The sequence below is a fragment of the Coturnix japonica genome, chromosome 1 (genome assembly GCF_001577835.2).
Source record: "Coturnix japonica isolate 7356 chromosome 1, Coturnix japonica 2.1, whole genome shotgun sequence".
Lineage (NCBI taxonomy): Eukaryota > Metazoa > Chordata > Aves > Galliformes > Phasianidae > Coturnix > Coturnix japonica.
The window spans coordinates 8,844,566-8,858,187 of record NC_029516.1 but is presented as its reverse complement, the minus strand read 5'-3'; the positions used below and the strand labels follow the sequence as shown (position 1 = coordinate 8,858,187).

At 36.0% G+C, this 13,622-nt stretch overlaps 1 protein-coding gene across 8 annotated transcripts in view; it reads right to left on the bottom strand.

Annotated features, from left to right (window-relative positions):
- PCLO (piccolo presynaptic cytomatrix protein) overlaps positions 1–13,622 on the bottom strand; it is a 304,964-nt gene that overhangs the window by 132,198 nt on the left and 159,144 nt on the right. The window lies entirely within an intron of this gene.

The window sequence follows — 13,622 nt, the reverse complement described above, 5'->3', positions numbered from 1 at the left end:
TAACCAATATATTTTAGCACAAAGTAAAATAAGAAGAATAATATAAGTTGTAGTTCAATTCACACTGAAGACCAAGTCATGATGAATAAACCATTGGCAAAAGGGTCCCTTATAAAAAGCAAACCTTGAGCTCTTTTTAAGACACAAAGAAGATTGTGATTGGAAGAGAATGCTATTACTTTCTCATATGATCATAGATCTGGGCCAGAGCATATAATAAGCCTGCTCCACTAAAGAGAATTTTCCTATTACTCATAGAGCATTACTTACAGCATTCTCATTCAGGATAAATATTTCTATATTTCAAAATATTTCAATATATAAATTATATAAAATATAATAAATATATATATTTTTCAATTCAAACTAAAAAAAAAAAACCAAAACTTTTTTTTTTTTTTTTTAGTTTTGCTTTTAATGGAGAACACTAAGCAAACATTTAAAAGGAAACGTGACAATTTCCTGTGGGTAAACCAAGTTCTTTAAGAGATGAAAATAACACCTAACCTCAGAAACCTACTATCTCATTCTTTTCTGAAATTATATGAGTTAGTCACTGCCATAGACAAAAGTTTGAAGGAGATAGACACTGACGTGAAATTGTGCTGCAGAATCTATTCTCACAAAACTGTTCCAATTTTGGAACTGCATGTAGGAACATAACAACAGCAAAAACAGAAATATGGAGAGCATTTATCTTGCTCTTCAGCCTTTTCAGCTTTATGACCAGCTCAGGAGAAACCAGAAATTATTGATTGCTCTTCATCAGTTCTGCAATAAATTTTCCAGACTAAGTTCCAATCTGAACACCTTGAACTGCAAGAAAAAATTGTAATACATTTATTAAAAAATATTTTGGCATCTAATAATCAATTATTTGTACTTTATCTTTCAGCAGATGACAGTGACTTTCAGATAGACATTTATAAATACAGTGCCATATGAATATTTCTCCCTGTTACATAATTATTGTCTATTTAGTATAATGACATTGAAACATACTCTATTTCAACTCTCTATGCTTAGTGACCAGGACACCTTTCTTGTTCCACCTTGTTTTCTCTTCTATTGCTCACTCTATATCTGTGTAGCTTAATGTATCAATATGGGTAAGATACCTGTCAAAATAAGTTACTTGTTGACTGGTGAAAATAGCATAAAAAATATGATGCAGAAGGAGACTCTAAGATCTCAGGTATTCTGTCAGTATCTCCAGTTCATAACATACATTCAAAGCATATCAGTCTCCTTGTGATTTTGAAGCAAAACAGAGCTGATTATCATTGCCTGTCACATTCCAATTATTACTTTACTGACTGTATTGTCACAGAATCACAGAATTACAAAATGACTGAGTTTGGAAGAGACTGGTGGAGGTCTTTTGGTCCAGTCCCCTGACTTAAGCAGGGCCAGCTGCATAAAGCTGTAAGGACTGTGTTCAGACAGATTCTGAGATAGGAAGATTTTTTCTAGAACTATTTTGACAAACATATATATATATTTACAACTAATAAAACTTTTTTTTTTTCCCCTCAAAAACATTTCCAATAAGATTAAAACAAAAGAGAAAGAAAAAAAAAATATTCCAAAACCTTGGCTACAGAACCAAGTGTAAGCCCACTAAGATGTCCAGGGCTTGAGGAAAGCAGCTCTTAAATGAAGGGAGGCTAAGAATACAGCTATTTGATGCCTTCACACAAAGGGTGGTGAATTATGCCCAGGAGGTTGTGGATGCTGCATCCCTGGAGACATTCAAAGCCAGGCTGTTCTAGTGGTTGGCAACCCTGAACAAAGCTGGGGAGTTAAAGCTGCTGATGTCAATGATGATCATTATGGTCCTTTTCAACCCAGGTTATTCTGATTCAGCTCGCAGATGTGGGATTACTGAATGTAGATTTACAGCCTTCTAAGAGATGCACAGTGAAAGACAGAACTTAAAAGTTGCACGAGGGAAATCACAAATTCTTTGCCATGCAATTAAGCCCCAGAACAGGCTGACCAAAGAGGCTGTGAAATCTGCAGAGATTCTCAAAATTTAAGAGGACAAGGCCTCTGGCTACCTAACCTAACTTCAAAACTAGCTCAACTTTGAGGTGGAGGCAGGGCTATATTATCTCAACACACTGCTCCCAGTCTGGTTGCTGATCTTTTTCTCAGGCACTGTGATGGCTGAAGAGAGTGTCTATTTAATGTTTTCAGAAGGCAATATAGGCAATCACATCCTTGCGGATTTCTTGCCAAGATGCTGTGGAAGGTATGAAACAGTAGGGACTTGAGTATTTATTATTCTTAATTAAGAGTTTCAATGTAGGCAAGGGTTCTACAAGTGCAGTGTCCTTGAGATGAAAGGTGTGTCTACAAAATATCCTTCAGAAAAGCCACTTGCTTTTATTTGTTTATATATGTATATGTACATGTATATATGAAGAGGAACAATTGTAATTTAAACAGTAACAGATATATGAAGTAAAACAACATTACTTTTGTAAGGTAACTGCCAAGGTTGCAGTTCTCTCAAACAGGCAATGTTCAAACAGGACTCAGAGCAGCCTACACTGCTGCTGTCAAAAGAATGACTTTTACTGACTAAAGAAATATCTGGAAGCATTACTATAAAACTCTCCATACTACTATATCACTGATCAAATGAGCAAAGGACAAACTTAGTGATTCCTTTCCTTCCTTTCCACTCCTTCTACAAAGCTGTAATATTTCCGTTATGGATTCTAACTTTGGCATCATAAAAGGAGCATCAATATGATGTAAGTGATTAACCAGACAGTAAAATTTCTGAAAAAGACAGCCATTGGCTCCAACTTTAACTCAGACAGAAGTATCAGCTTCTTTCACTGTTACCCTCTGTACCATCCACATGTTGCCCAGTAAGTTTGTGAATCTTCCCTGGAAGCATTCAGGGCCAGGCTGGATGGGACTGTGAGCAAACTGATTTAGTGAGAGGTGCCCCTGCCTATTCAGGGGTTGAAAATAGTTGATCTTAAAGGTCCCTTCCAACCCAAACCATTCTATGATTCTATGATATATACAGCAAAACAACAGCTATGCAAGAGGATATAGAAAACGTGTTCCATAACTTTATTGAATAAACTCTGCTTATTTAATAAATAAGCTACATTATGATTTTTGGAGACACTATGTTTATTGAATTCAATATGGGATTTGAAAATAAACATCAAGACTCAAATTCCTTTTCTCCATATTAGGTGTAAATATAAGGGAGGTAACACTCATTTTGATTTACCTTGTCTATCATCTCTCATGATTATCTTCTCACTTTTGGTAACTGCTGGCTGTCTAAATCAAACAGTTGTCCAGATTTACAGAAATCAGCACAGTCAAATTATTTATTTCACACATACTGAGGAAGTATCCAACATTTAATCCTCTTCAGATCCTTCCTCTATACTATTTATTTTTAAACTCTGTCTTTACTTTCAGTTAATGGCTAGCTCACCCCAGGGTTTTACACCAGGGAATAGGCTTGCCAATCAGTGTAAGAGCATCAGCACACTCAATGCTTGAGCTGCATTTGGCAATAGCCAACAGCCTGCTAAGTAAGGCAACAGAATGAAAGCTGTACTTCAGCAGGAACCACTCAGATAGGATGAGAGAAGGTGTTGGAGAGGGACCGTCTGGGAAACAGAAGTAGGGTTTTGCAAGTCGATTAGAGAGAAGATATGGACAGATGGGGAGTGTGAACAGATAAAGAGCCTAGATACAAATTCAGTCTGTGAGCATGCAAGAAGTTCTGGAGGAGAAGAGCCAAAAGGCAGGATTCATCCATACTCTTGCACAGAAGGAAAGAAGTAATACCAAGAAAGAAATTTCAATCTTTGCTTCAGTGCTTCACAGATGTGTCTAAAACATATCCTATGAGAATGTTTCAGACTTATCTATTTAAAGTTACTAAATGTCTGAATTAGGCATCACAACTCTGAGCAAACTAGCTACTTATAATAACTGTCTTGGAGCTTCATTCTAAGTGCAGGGACTGTAAGTACTTACCAAGCCTACAGAGATCATGTTAGGTGTGATTTTACACCATCAATATCTAACATGAAATATGATATTTTGTATCATGCATACGTGAAGATGCTTGGCCTATCTAGACTAATGAAGAAAAATGCAAAAAGAAAAATGCTAAATGCAGAACAGAAAACTAATAGATGGAACAAGGCAGGTATCACTTAGGCTGTTTCATTACAGACATATTTTCTTTATATCAGTTTTTTGTCTTGTAAATAAATAACTGAAGCACTGATGGGACTGAGATTGAAGAAAGAGCTCCAAAATGACTGAGTGGTTTATTGAAGCATTCTGCAAAAAAATGCTGTATCGATACAAACTGATTGCAATAATGTGGATATGAATATGTAACAAGAGTCATGAATTCTAAATAAAGTGGTATTTGATTTTTTAATTCAGTTTTAAAAGCTAATACATTACTTATACTGCTCCAGATATACCTGACTTCGAAAGTCCTGCATGCTATCCCTGTATGTTATTCCCAATATTCAGACAACACAGTCTCATGCTGTCTTGATTTTAAAGTATTTGTGCTATTGCAGTTAGAAAGCTTTTCTTCTTACCTACTCAGTATCCCATAAAACAAATTGATATTCCTTTCCTGCTTCAATTGCACATGAAGAGAGGTTAGTATGTGTTTCACCTATAGCTATATTTAGCACAGTGCTACCTTGTCCAGCTTTGGCTTTCTATTTTCTAGTTCAACACATCCAGTTCCTTTAGCCTCTCATCTAAGAGTCCAAAGCAATTAATACTTAAAGTCATATTTATTTATTTTTTTACTACTTTAGTCATATTTCTGAAATTTGATGGACTGATTTTATTTGATTGATTTATTTTTAATTTTCTACCTGTATTGTCTGTACCATTTCTGAATTTCATTTTGGAACATTGTGCAGAATTGCTATTTACTTTCCAAACTGATTGGGATTCCTGTACTGAATTGATCTGAAAATGATAGGTAAGCACTTTTTCCACAATCTAAATTGCAACTAAATTTTTAAAGAGTCAAGTCTACGTACAAGTCTTGTTTGCTACACTTAAAGCTGCCTTCCAATTTGACAGTGACCAATTTAACCTGATAGCTCTTTTCAGTTTGCAAATGGAAAGTAGTGTTCCATTAAAAATAGTAATTGCTAAATATTAGTTTATAAATAAATAATGGTATACTGGAGGAAGAAATTAAAGAAAGACTGTAGAAAGAACTAATTTTTGCTTGTATTTCCCAATTCCCACATTGGATTTTTGAGCATCAATACGTAAACCACGTGACTAGAATTAAAATTCAGACTTAGAATTGTAAGTACAGTTATTTATATTAATTAGGGTTTTTTTTTGTTGTTTGTTTGTTTGTTTTTTAACACAAAAACATTTACTTAGCAAATCAATATCAAAATAGAAACATTTTGAGAGCGAGGACCAGGGCGAAAAGCTCATAAGTTCAGTTCTGCCATAAGCAAGTCTTATTAATTTCAAAAAATTACTATTAGGTGTTATTAATCCAAATGGAATTAAAGCTTGTGTTAAGTTATGAGCTACAGTTTTGGAGAAGGTACTAGTCTTCTACTTTGACAAGGACAAATTCCATGTTTTTCTCTAATTATTGCACATTGGGAAAGTTTTCAGGGAGGATTTTGTACATGCAAACTAGATATCTTCTGAAGAAAGCTCTGGAGAATCTCTGTTCTGAGAGTATCTCCAATGTGTTTAAATCTCAGTAGGGAAAACCACCCCAAACCAATGACTCCATTTGGACAACTTCAAACCACAAGCTGAATCCAGTCCAACATTAGATTCCCTGATACACAAATCATACTTGTAGAGCCTTTAGCATCAGCTAATGTGATCTGTTGTTCTGCTTTTAGTATACCAAATGTCTGTCTAATAGGGCACACCCAGTGCTTGCTTTGCTGAAAAGCTTTTATAGAAAGCTTAGTCTTCTGTCAAAGTTTCAGAAGATGTATGCTTATTTTCTTGGTACACTTTTTCAAAGCTTTTGTCATTGCTGCTCCTAAGAGAGTGGACAGGATAAAATGCAAGCAGTTGAACTAGTTAGCAGAACATGTGAAAAAATCTCTCTTGAGTTCAGGCAGGTTAGACCCTGTCCATCTAAGATAAGCAGACAACTACACTAGCAGAAATTGTACCCTCCTCCTTTCTATTCAGATAAACTTCTGCATTCCATGGCTTGGCAAGAGGGAAGAGTTTGAGGCAAAACAAAGGTAAGTAAGTTCAAGCTTAATGGTCAGTGTATGCTCTTCTGTCCCTCTCCTATGGTTGCTTTATTATGCTGCACATACATACAGTATTTGTTTCTCTAAAGCAGGGAACATTATATTGGTCTTTCCCTACACCCAAAACTCAAAGAATTCCTAAAATGGAATTATTATTATCTACCCTAATGGGGGTAGATAACCAAGTCAGTTGGAAATGAGTGCAGAGATTAAAATATCCTCATTCTTCTTTGTCTTTCATAGAAGGTAAAAGATTGAGGATTGTGGCCATGGGTTCTTTTTTAATGTGTAAATGAGAGCTAGCTAACAGGGAGATGGATGAGCTGTTAGCAGGTAAGAAAAGGTTCAAGTGACAGAAAGCCTAGGCTCTTTGTCAACTCTGCCATAAATCTTACACTTTAAAATAGATTATGAAGGGTCTCCTTTGAAAGGAAAAAGATTGAATATCATAATTTTTTCTGCTATGCATGAGTGTCCCTGTATTGAATATAGAAGGTATGAAATCAACTAATTTAAAATAACAGGCAATTCAGAATGACCCAGTTAAATACTTTTTAGAAAACAAGGCTTATATAATATGTTAACCAAAGGTGAAAAAGTCTTGTCTGTTTAAAAATCTGATAGATGGGAAAAACAAAAACAAAAACAAACAAACAAACAAACAAACAAACAAAAAGGCTTATTAGATTCACAGAAAGGTTATTCCAAAATATTTAAAATACAGCAAAGGAAGTAGTAGCTTGAAATGTTAACAGATCTCTAAACTTCAAATACTTCAAAACTTCAGTGGAAAAGGTAATCTTAAATCTAATGAAATGCTGAAGTGTAAAAAGATAGATATTTTACTATTTACACAGGGATAAAAGGTTGTCATGAACTGTCTTTGTCTGTGAGAGACTGACTTTTCAACTCAGTTTCCAGTTTTGAAATGCAGAAGAGATGTGGTGTGCTGGGGAATGTAAGAATCACTGGCCTTTACATCCCCCTCCCCAGTGTATTGCTCTACTGAACTGACACTACTGCTTTAAAGATGTCTTTTTAAAGAAAGTCTAGACAAGAAGATAGATTAAGTTACACGAGTGTGAAGCAGGAAACTCTTTTGAGAATAATTCAACTGCTAATAGAACCTAAGTCTCATAAAGAAAAATCAGTAATATTTAATATTCTAGCTGTTTAGGTCACTTCTGCAAAACAGTTACATGAGCTCCTGAGGGATTTTGGATTTTCTGAAAACAGTATAGATTGCCTCATATTTACTACGACAGATAGAGAGAGAACAATAACATCATTTGATAGAACAAATTCTCAAATACTAAACGCTATTTTTCAACATGCTTACTGCTATGAGCTATGCATTTTGACCAGTGATGAACAAGAGTTTGCATGCTGTGCTGTGATTTTGGTTCAGAAGCACAGGAATGATGAGGCTGTGAGTGTCTCTTCTGTGTCCTTGAAGCACTGACAAGCAGAATCAGAGCACTATCTATCTCTCCACTACCTTTATGGATGAGAGAATACCAATGGTGCATATCAAGTAAATTATTAATCTCTCCCCTTTGACCAAAAAAAAAAAAAAAAAAAAAAAAAAAAAGAGGCTGGAACATCTCATCTACAAAGAAAGGCTGTTACAGTTTTCAGCCTGGAGAAGAGAAGGCTCCAGGGGGATCTTATAGCAACCTTCCAGTACCTGAAGGGGGCCTAAAGGAAAGCTGGGGAGGGACTTTTTATAAAGGCATGTAGCGACAGGACAAGAGGAAATGGCTTTAAAATGGAAGAGGGCAGATTTAGACTAGATATTAGGAAGAAATTATTTACTGTGAGGGTGGTGAGACACTGGAACAGGTTGCCAGAGAGGTTGTTGGATGACCCACTCCTGGAAGCATTCAAAGCCAGGCTGGGATGGTGTTTTGAGCAACCTGGTCTAGAGGGAGCAGTCCCTTCCCATAGCTGGGGAGTTTGAACTAGATGATCTTAAAGGTCTCTTCCAACAACAGTCTGTGATATTATGATGACACAGAAACCCAGATCATGTTGCTTTTTTTTTTCCCTCCTGCAGCTAGCATGAGCCCAACAAAGGCCCAAAAAAACCAAAAGGAATTCAGTGGGTACATCTATAGCTTCTCTGGATTGCTGGCCTGAATTCAAACTCAAAATAAGATCTGTCCATGAACAATGGAGCAGCCACATACATAGCTGTGGGTCACACTTCAGGAATACAGGAACCTATGTGCTTAACCAGACTCACTGACTTAATCTATCACAACATATTTCAATGTACTATCAGGCTGATCCCAATAATCTTCATGCAAATAAAGGAATCATTCAAATCGGGACAATTTCAGACTACACTTTAAGACCAGTATACACATGCCCAAGGTGAAGAATCCTTTGTACCAGTGCAAGAAGAGTTTCATTAAACCACATCCCACAGATGCCCCTTAGATTTCCTGAAAGAAAGGAAAAATCTTTAAACTTTAAATCTAGGACAGTCTTTCATCATACAACCAAAATGATTCTTCACTAGGTGTTTTTCTATACCTTAAGCCAAAATACCAGCTGTTTCTGCACAAGGTAATGGCTGTTACATTGAAATCTAACTTTTAAAGAAATATTCTATCCTTTTTTTTCTGGACCAGATCATAAGACTAAACCAGAAAATTAAGTCACCCAATTAAGTCTTTTGCAATTACAATCACTTGACCACATACCTCACAGATCACTAAAATGAATATAAGAGCTAAAATAAACCGCTAACCCCTTTTAATTTGTTCAAAGAACAGTCAACAAGAAACCAACAGAAACACCAATGTTCTGGTCTCCAACGAGGGCAGAAATCTGGTTACCTGAAATTCTAACATGATGCTAAGAAAGGAACATACTCCATGTTTCTGATGAAGGTAAACAGACACTTCCAACTCCAAACTTCCCCATGCAACTATCCCTGCTCTTTATCTCTGTTCATGTGACATATGGAAGCTTTTAGTTCTACTGGGAGCCACTACCTTGTTTCCCTTCTCCAGTACACAGATGTACAGCACATCTGACACAGTAATGGACAGCTCCAATCACTAAAGTCCTAATCTTTATTTCTGAAAACAGATAAACACATGTTCTTTGCACTTGAAAATATGAAATGATAACAAATATAAAATGTTAACATCGTGATTCAAAATATATACAGCTCACCTAAACGTGACATGCAGTAAGGATTTATCCAAACCATTAAGTTGTTAGTGATGAAAATGAGGAATTACTTTGTAGTTACAGTATCTTGGGCAAGGCAGAAATGACACGGTACAGAAGGGAAATGTTAACAAGGTAAATTCCAATAACTTGATTTTAAAATGAGGAAGTAAATTATAGAGAACAGTATTTACAGTAATTTACTTTTACGTTTATTATGTACTTATGAGGTGCTACAGAGCTGAGCCAACACTCTCAGACATCTTGCTTTGTATTTTTAAAATCAGTTAGCAATAGTCTAGGGGACAAAATACAAATTAATGTGCTTTGTTTCTGTAATTTCATTTTTTTTAATGATACTTTTGAAATCAGTAATAAAAAAAAATCACTTCTGCTCTTAAAACAGCAATAGATTAAGTTCTGCAATTTTTATTTAAGTAACTAAACAATCTTTTGGGATTTTTCTTGAAAATATTGCCTTTTGTTCTGTAGTATATAGATTTGAATTTTTTATGTCTTACAGTTGCAGCAACTAACATCTAATAAAAATAAATAAATAAATAAATAAAAGAGAAAAGTGTTAACTCTCTTTAGAATTCATTCAAACTGTGGATGCTTAAAGACACGATGCCAGCCCTGAAGCTGGCAGGCCATTGACAGATGCATCTTTGCATTAGTTTCAGTAATACAGACACTTCTGAGGTTTTATGCACTGCTTAGCTGTAGATGTTGTGTAAGTATGACAGTTCATCTACAAGATCTTCTGTCACTTGCTTCAATTCATTTGAGCAGGCATTTTACATCTAAAGGCAAAAGGCAGACAACTTCCATCTTTGACTACTCAGATGCAATGTGTACAAGTGCCAATGTTGACTGTGACTGGCATGTGACTTGATTATATGATGCACTGGTGTGAAGCTATTTCATTATTAATTTTTTTTTCTTCTTCTTCTTCTTCTTCTGTGGCTGAATGGGTTAATTTGAATTTAAATGCTAGGAGGAACTCACACCCTCAGAGAAATCATCACTATGACATCACATTCTGTGAATGCCCAAACAGGACTGCAGGACAGTCTCAAAGATAGCCCTGGGGAGCTCACTACCAATGGGAGCTCAAGTGGCACAAAGCTCATAAAAGAGAAAAATGGGTACTTTTGCATAGAAACAATTCTATATGGGTGGCTTCCATGACTCTGCTTTGCTACTGGCAACTAGTATCTCACATTTTTTCTTTGACACAGCTACAATTGGTTACTCCCTAAGAGCTACTAAAGTAAGCAAAAACCATAGCAATCCCTTTTATTCTTTTCTTTTAATTCTTTAATTCTTTTAATAGGGATCTACCACCTGTTTTCATTCTGGTGTTCACAGTAGCCATGGCCACTATAAACATTGAAGTAAAATGTAAATGCATAACTTTGACATTAAATGTGCTGTCACTGAAAGTAATATCTTCTGGATATTTATCATTAGAAGATTAGCAGACAGATTATTTCTCAGTCTTTCAGTTCTACTAGACTGGACAAAATATCATAATTTCCTACAAAAGGGACATTAAAGAACATAAAATTACAGCAGTAGTTGTAAAAAGTAGAGATACCATTTTACCATGATATTCAGCCTCCATAATCTTTCCCTTGTAATATTATAATAAATATATTTTTTCAGTGGAGGAAGGATGATGAAAGTGCATTACGTAGGGGACAAAGAGTCATTTTTACTGTAATCTTTAAAATGAGACTATTTTATTTCTACCTTTTTTGGCTCACTGATTGCATGAAGATAAACTTTTTTTTATAAACTGCCACAAAATTATGTCTGTGAAACATGCAGGTGACCACATCACATTAACACCCTTTTCACCTGCAGTGTTTATAAATGGAGATAAAGACATAATCCTGAGATAAGAACTATTAAAAATGTAATGGGATATTCATCCATGCAAAAAAAATACTAGTCCTTCATTTCCATTTATTTTGTTTACATTCAGCACTGCCTTCTTCTAAGTGAACTGTTTCACAAATTTTTCTGCACTGAACTTCATTGTTCTGAATGATGTGTCTGATTTCCTCTGCCTTTCCCTTTTCAGGAGGAATTTTTGAGTAAGAATATTGAGGCATAAAAGAAGTAAACACTGTCCACTTTATCCTTTACTTCCAAGATGCTAAGTTCTGTCACTGGGTTCTTAGCTGGTATAAAAAATCATAGATACAGAATCACAGAATCACAGAATTACCAAGGTTGGAAAAGACCTAGAAGATCATTTAGTCCAACCATTACCAATACTTCCTGGCTAAATCATATTCCTCAACACCACATCCAAACGTTTCTTGAACACTCCCATGGTTGGTGATTCCACCACCTCCCTGGGCAGTACATTCCAATGCCTGACTACCCTTTCCGAGAAGTAATACTTCCAAATGTCCAGCCTGAATCCTCCCTGGCACAGCTTAAAACCATTCCCTCTAGTTCTATCACTGATTACACAAGAGAAGAGGCCAACCCCCAGCTCACTACAACCTCCCTTCAGAAAGTTATAGAGAGCTATAAGGTCTCCCCTGAGCCTCCTCTTCTCCAGGCTGAACAATCCTAGCTCCCTCAGCTGCTCCTCGTAAGGCCTGTGCTCCAGACCCCTCACCAGCTTCGTAGTCCTTCTCTGAACATGTTCCAGGGCCACAATGTCTTTCTTGCAGTGAGGGGCCCAAAATTGAACACAGTACTCGAGGTGCAGCTGCACTGGAAAGAATACACTGGAAAGAATACACTGGAAAGAATACTGGAAGTCTTCGGGAAACTGAAGATCCTCCATTCTTAGTACAACTGGATTGAGTAACTAAGAACTGAAACTCACACAGATAATGCCAAAGCAAATTATTTCCATATTTCCAGATGCTGATGATATCATTAGATTACTTTCTAAATCCTCCTAAGTACTTTTCTTATTATGTATAACTTTTTCTCCCTTATTTTTCTACTGATTCCAGCCTAAGCTAACTGAACACAAGAGTCTGCATTAGAGAGTGGAAAACACACTTAGTGCTTGATATAAAATCAGGGCTGAAAGCTGTTGTGATGGCCATGTGAGGTTTGTGGAGCAGCTTCCCCACCACATGCCACAAGGCATGGTTAGTGCAGTCCACTTTAAAAACATGCAAGATTTTTATTATCCTTGCATTGGTCAACTTGCATTTCAGGTTCCATAAAAATGTCCACCTCACTGATTTAGGTTGTAAGCAATTTGAGACATAGACTATATTCTGCTTGATGACTGCACAGTAGTATAAACAATATGAGTCATTACTGTTTGGGATCAGAGCAAAATGGTAACAATCATGTGGGTAAGTAATGAAAGCAAGATTTTTGTTTCCATGTCTTCATTAATGAATACTGTATATGCTCAAACTCCAGCATAAACACCTCTAAAACTTATAGAATTTATACTCATCCACCGCTGTATAAAGAATACAATCATATTACAACTATATGCATCTATAAAATAAGTGAAGTGAATCATTCGTCCTCAGTAATAGCTTCACTGCACTGCCAATCATTTTACAATATTACAGTTACACTCCAACATCAATTACAAGTCAACTTTTTATAACCTCTGCGCAACATTCTTTAAGGCACTGTTCTACATGAAAGGAGTGTTTGTGCTACTGTTACTTAAGCTGTTAATCCTGAATTAGGGAATGATGCTGATATGGAGTACCAGTGCCAAAACTACAGTTATCCCTTCAAACTTCAAGTAATGGTTTTGAGCAGTGACAGCACAGGATGTACTTAGTAGCTGGACAAATACATAAAGCTGTAGAAACCGCTTACAATGAGGATCTTGCAGGGTATAACCAGACAAAAATGGTCACTACAACATATTAAAAACAGAAGGACCAACCTGCTTTATTCTATTCAGTCTGCACTACAGACTCACTTATTTATTCACAGATAATGGAATATAAAAGACAAAAATTACAGAAGTCAAATGGCAGTTCTCCTAGAGATCTTACAAATTAGATTAGATGCTCTCTCTGCAATTGACAGAATGGACACAGACTAAAGGACAGCCAAGAACATGTTACATTATGAGTGCTTTTTTGTTAAACAGTACTACTTCCTCTCATTCATTAACAATGGATTGATTCCCAAATCAGAAATCTTACT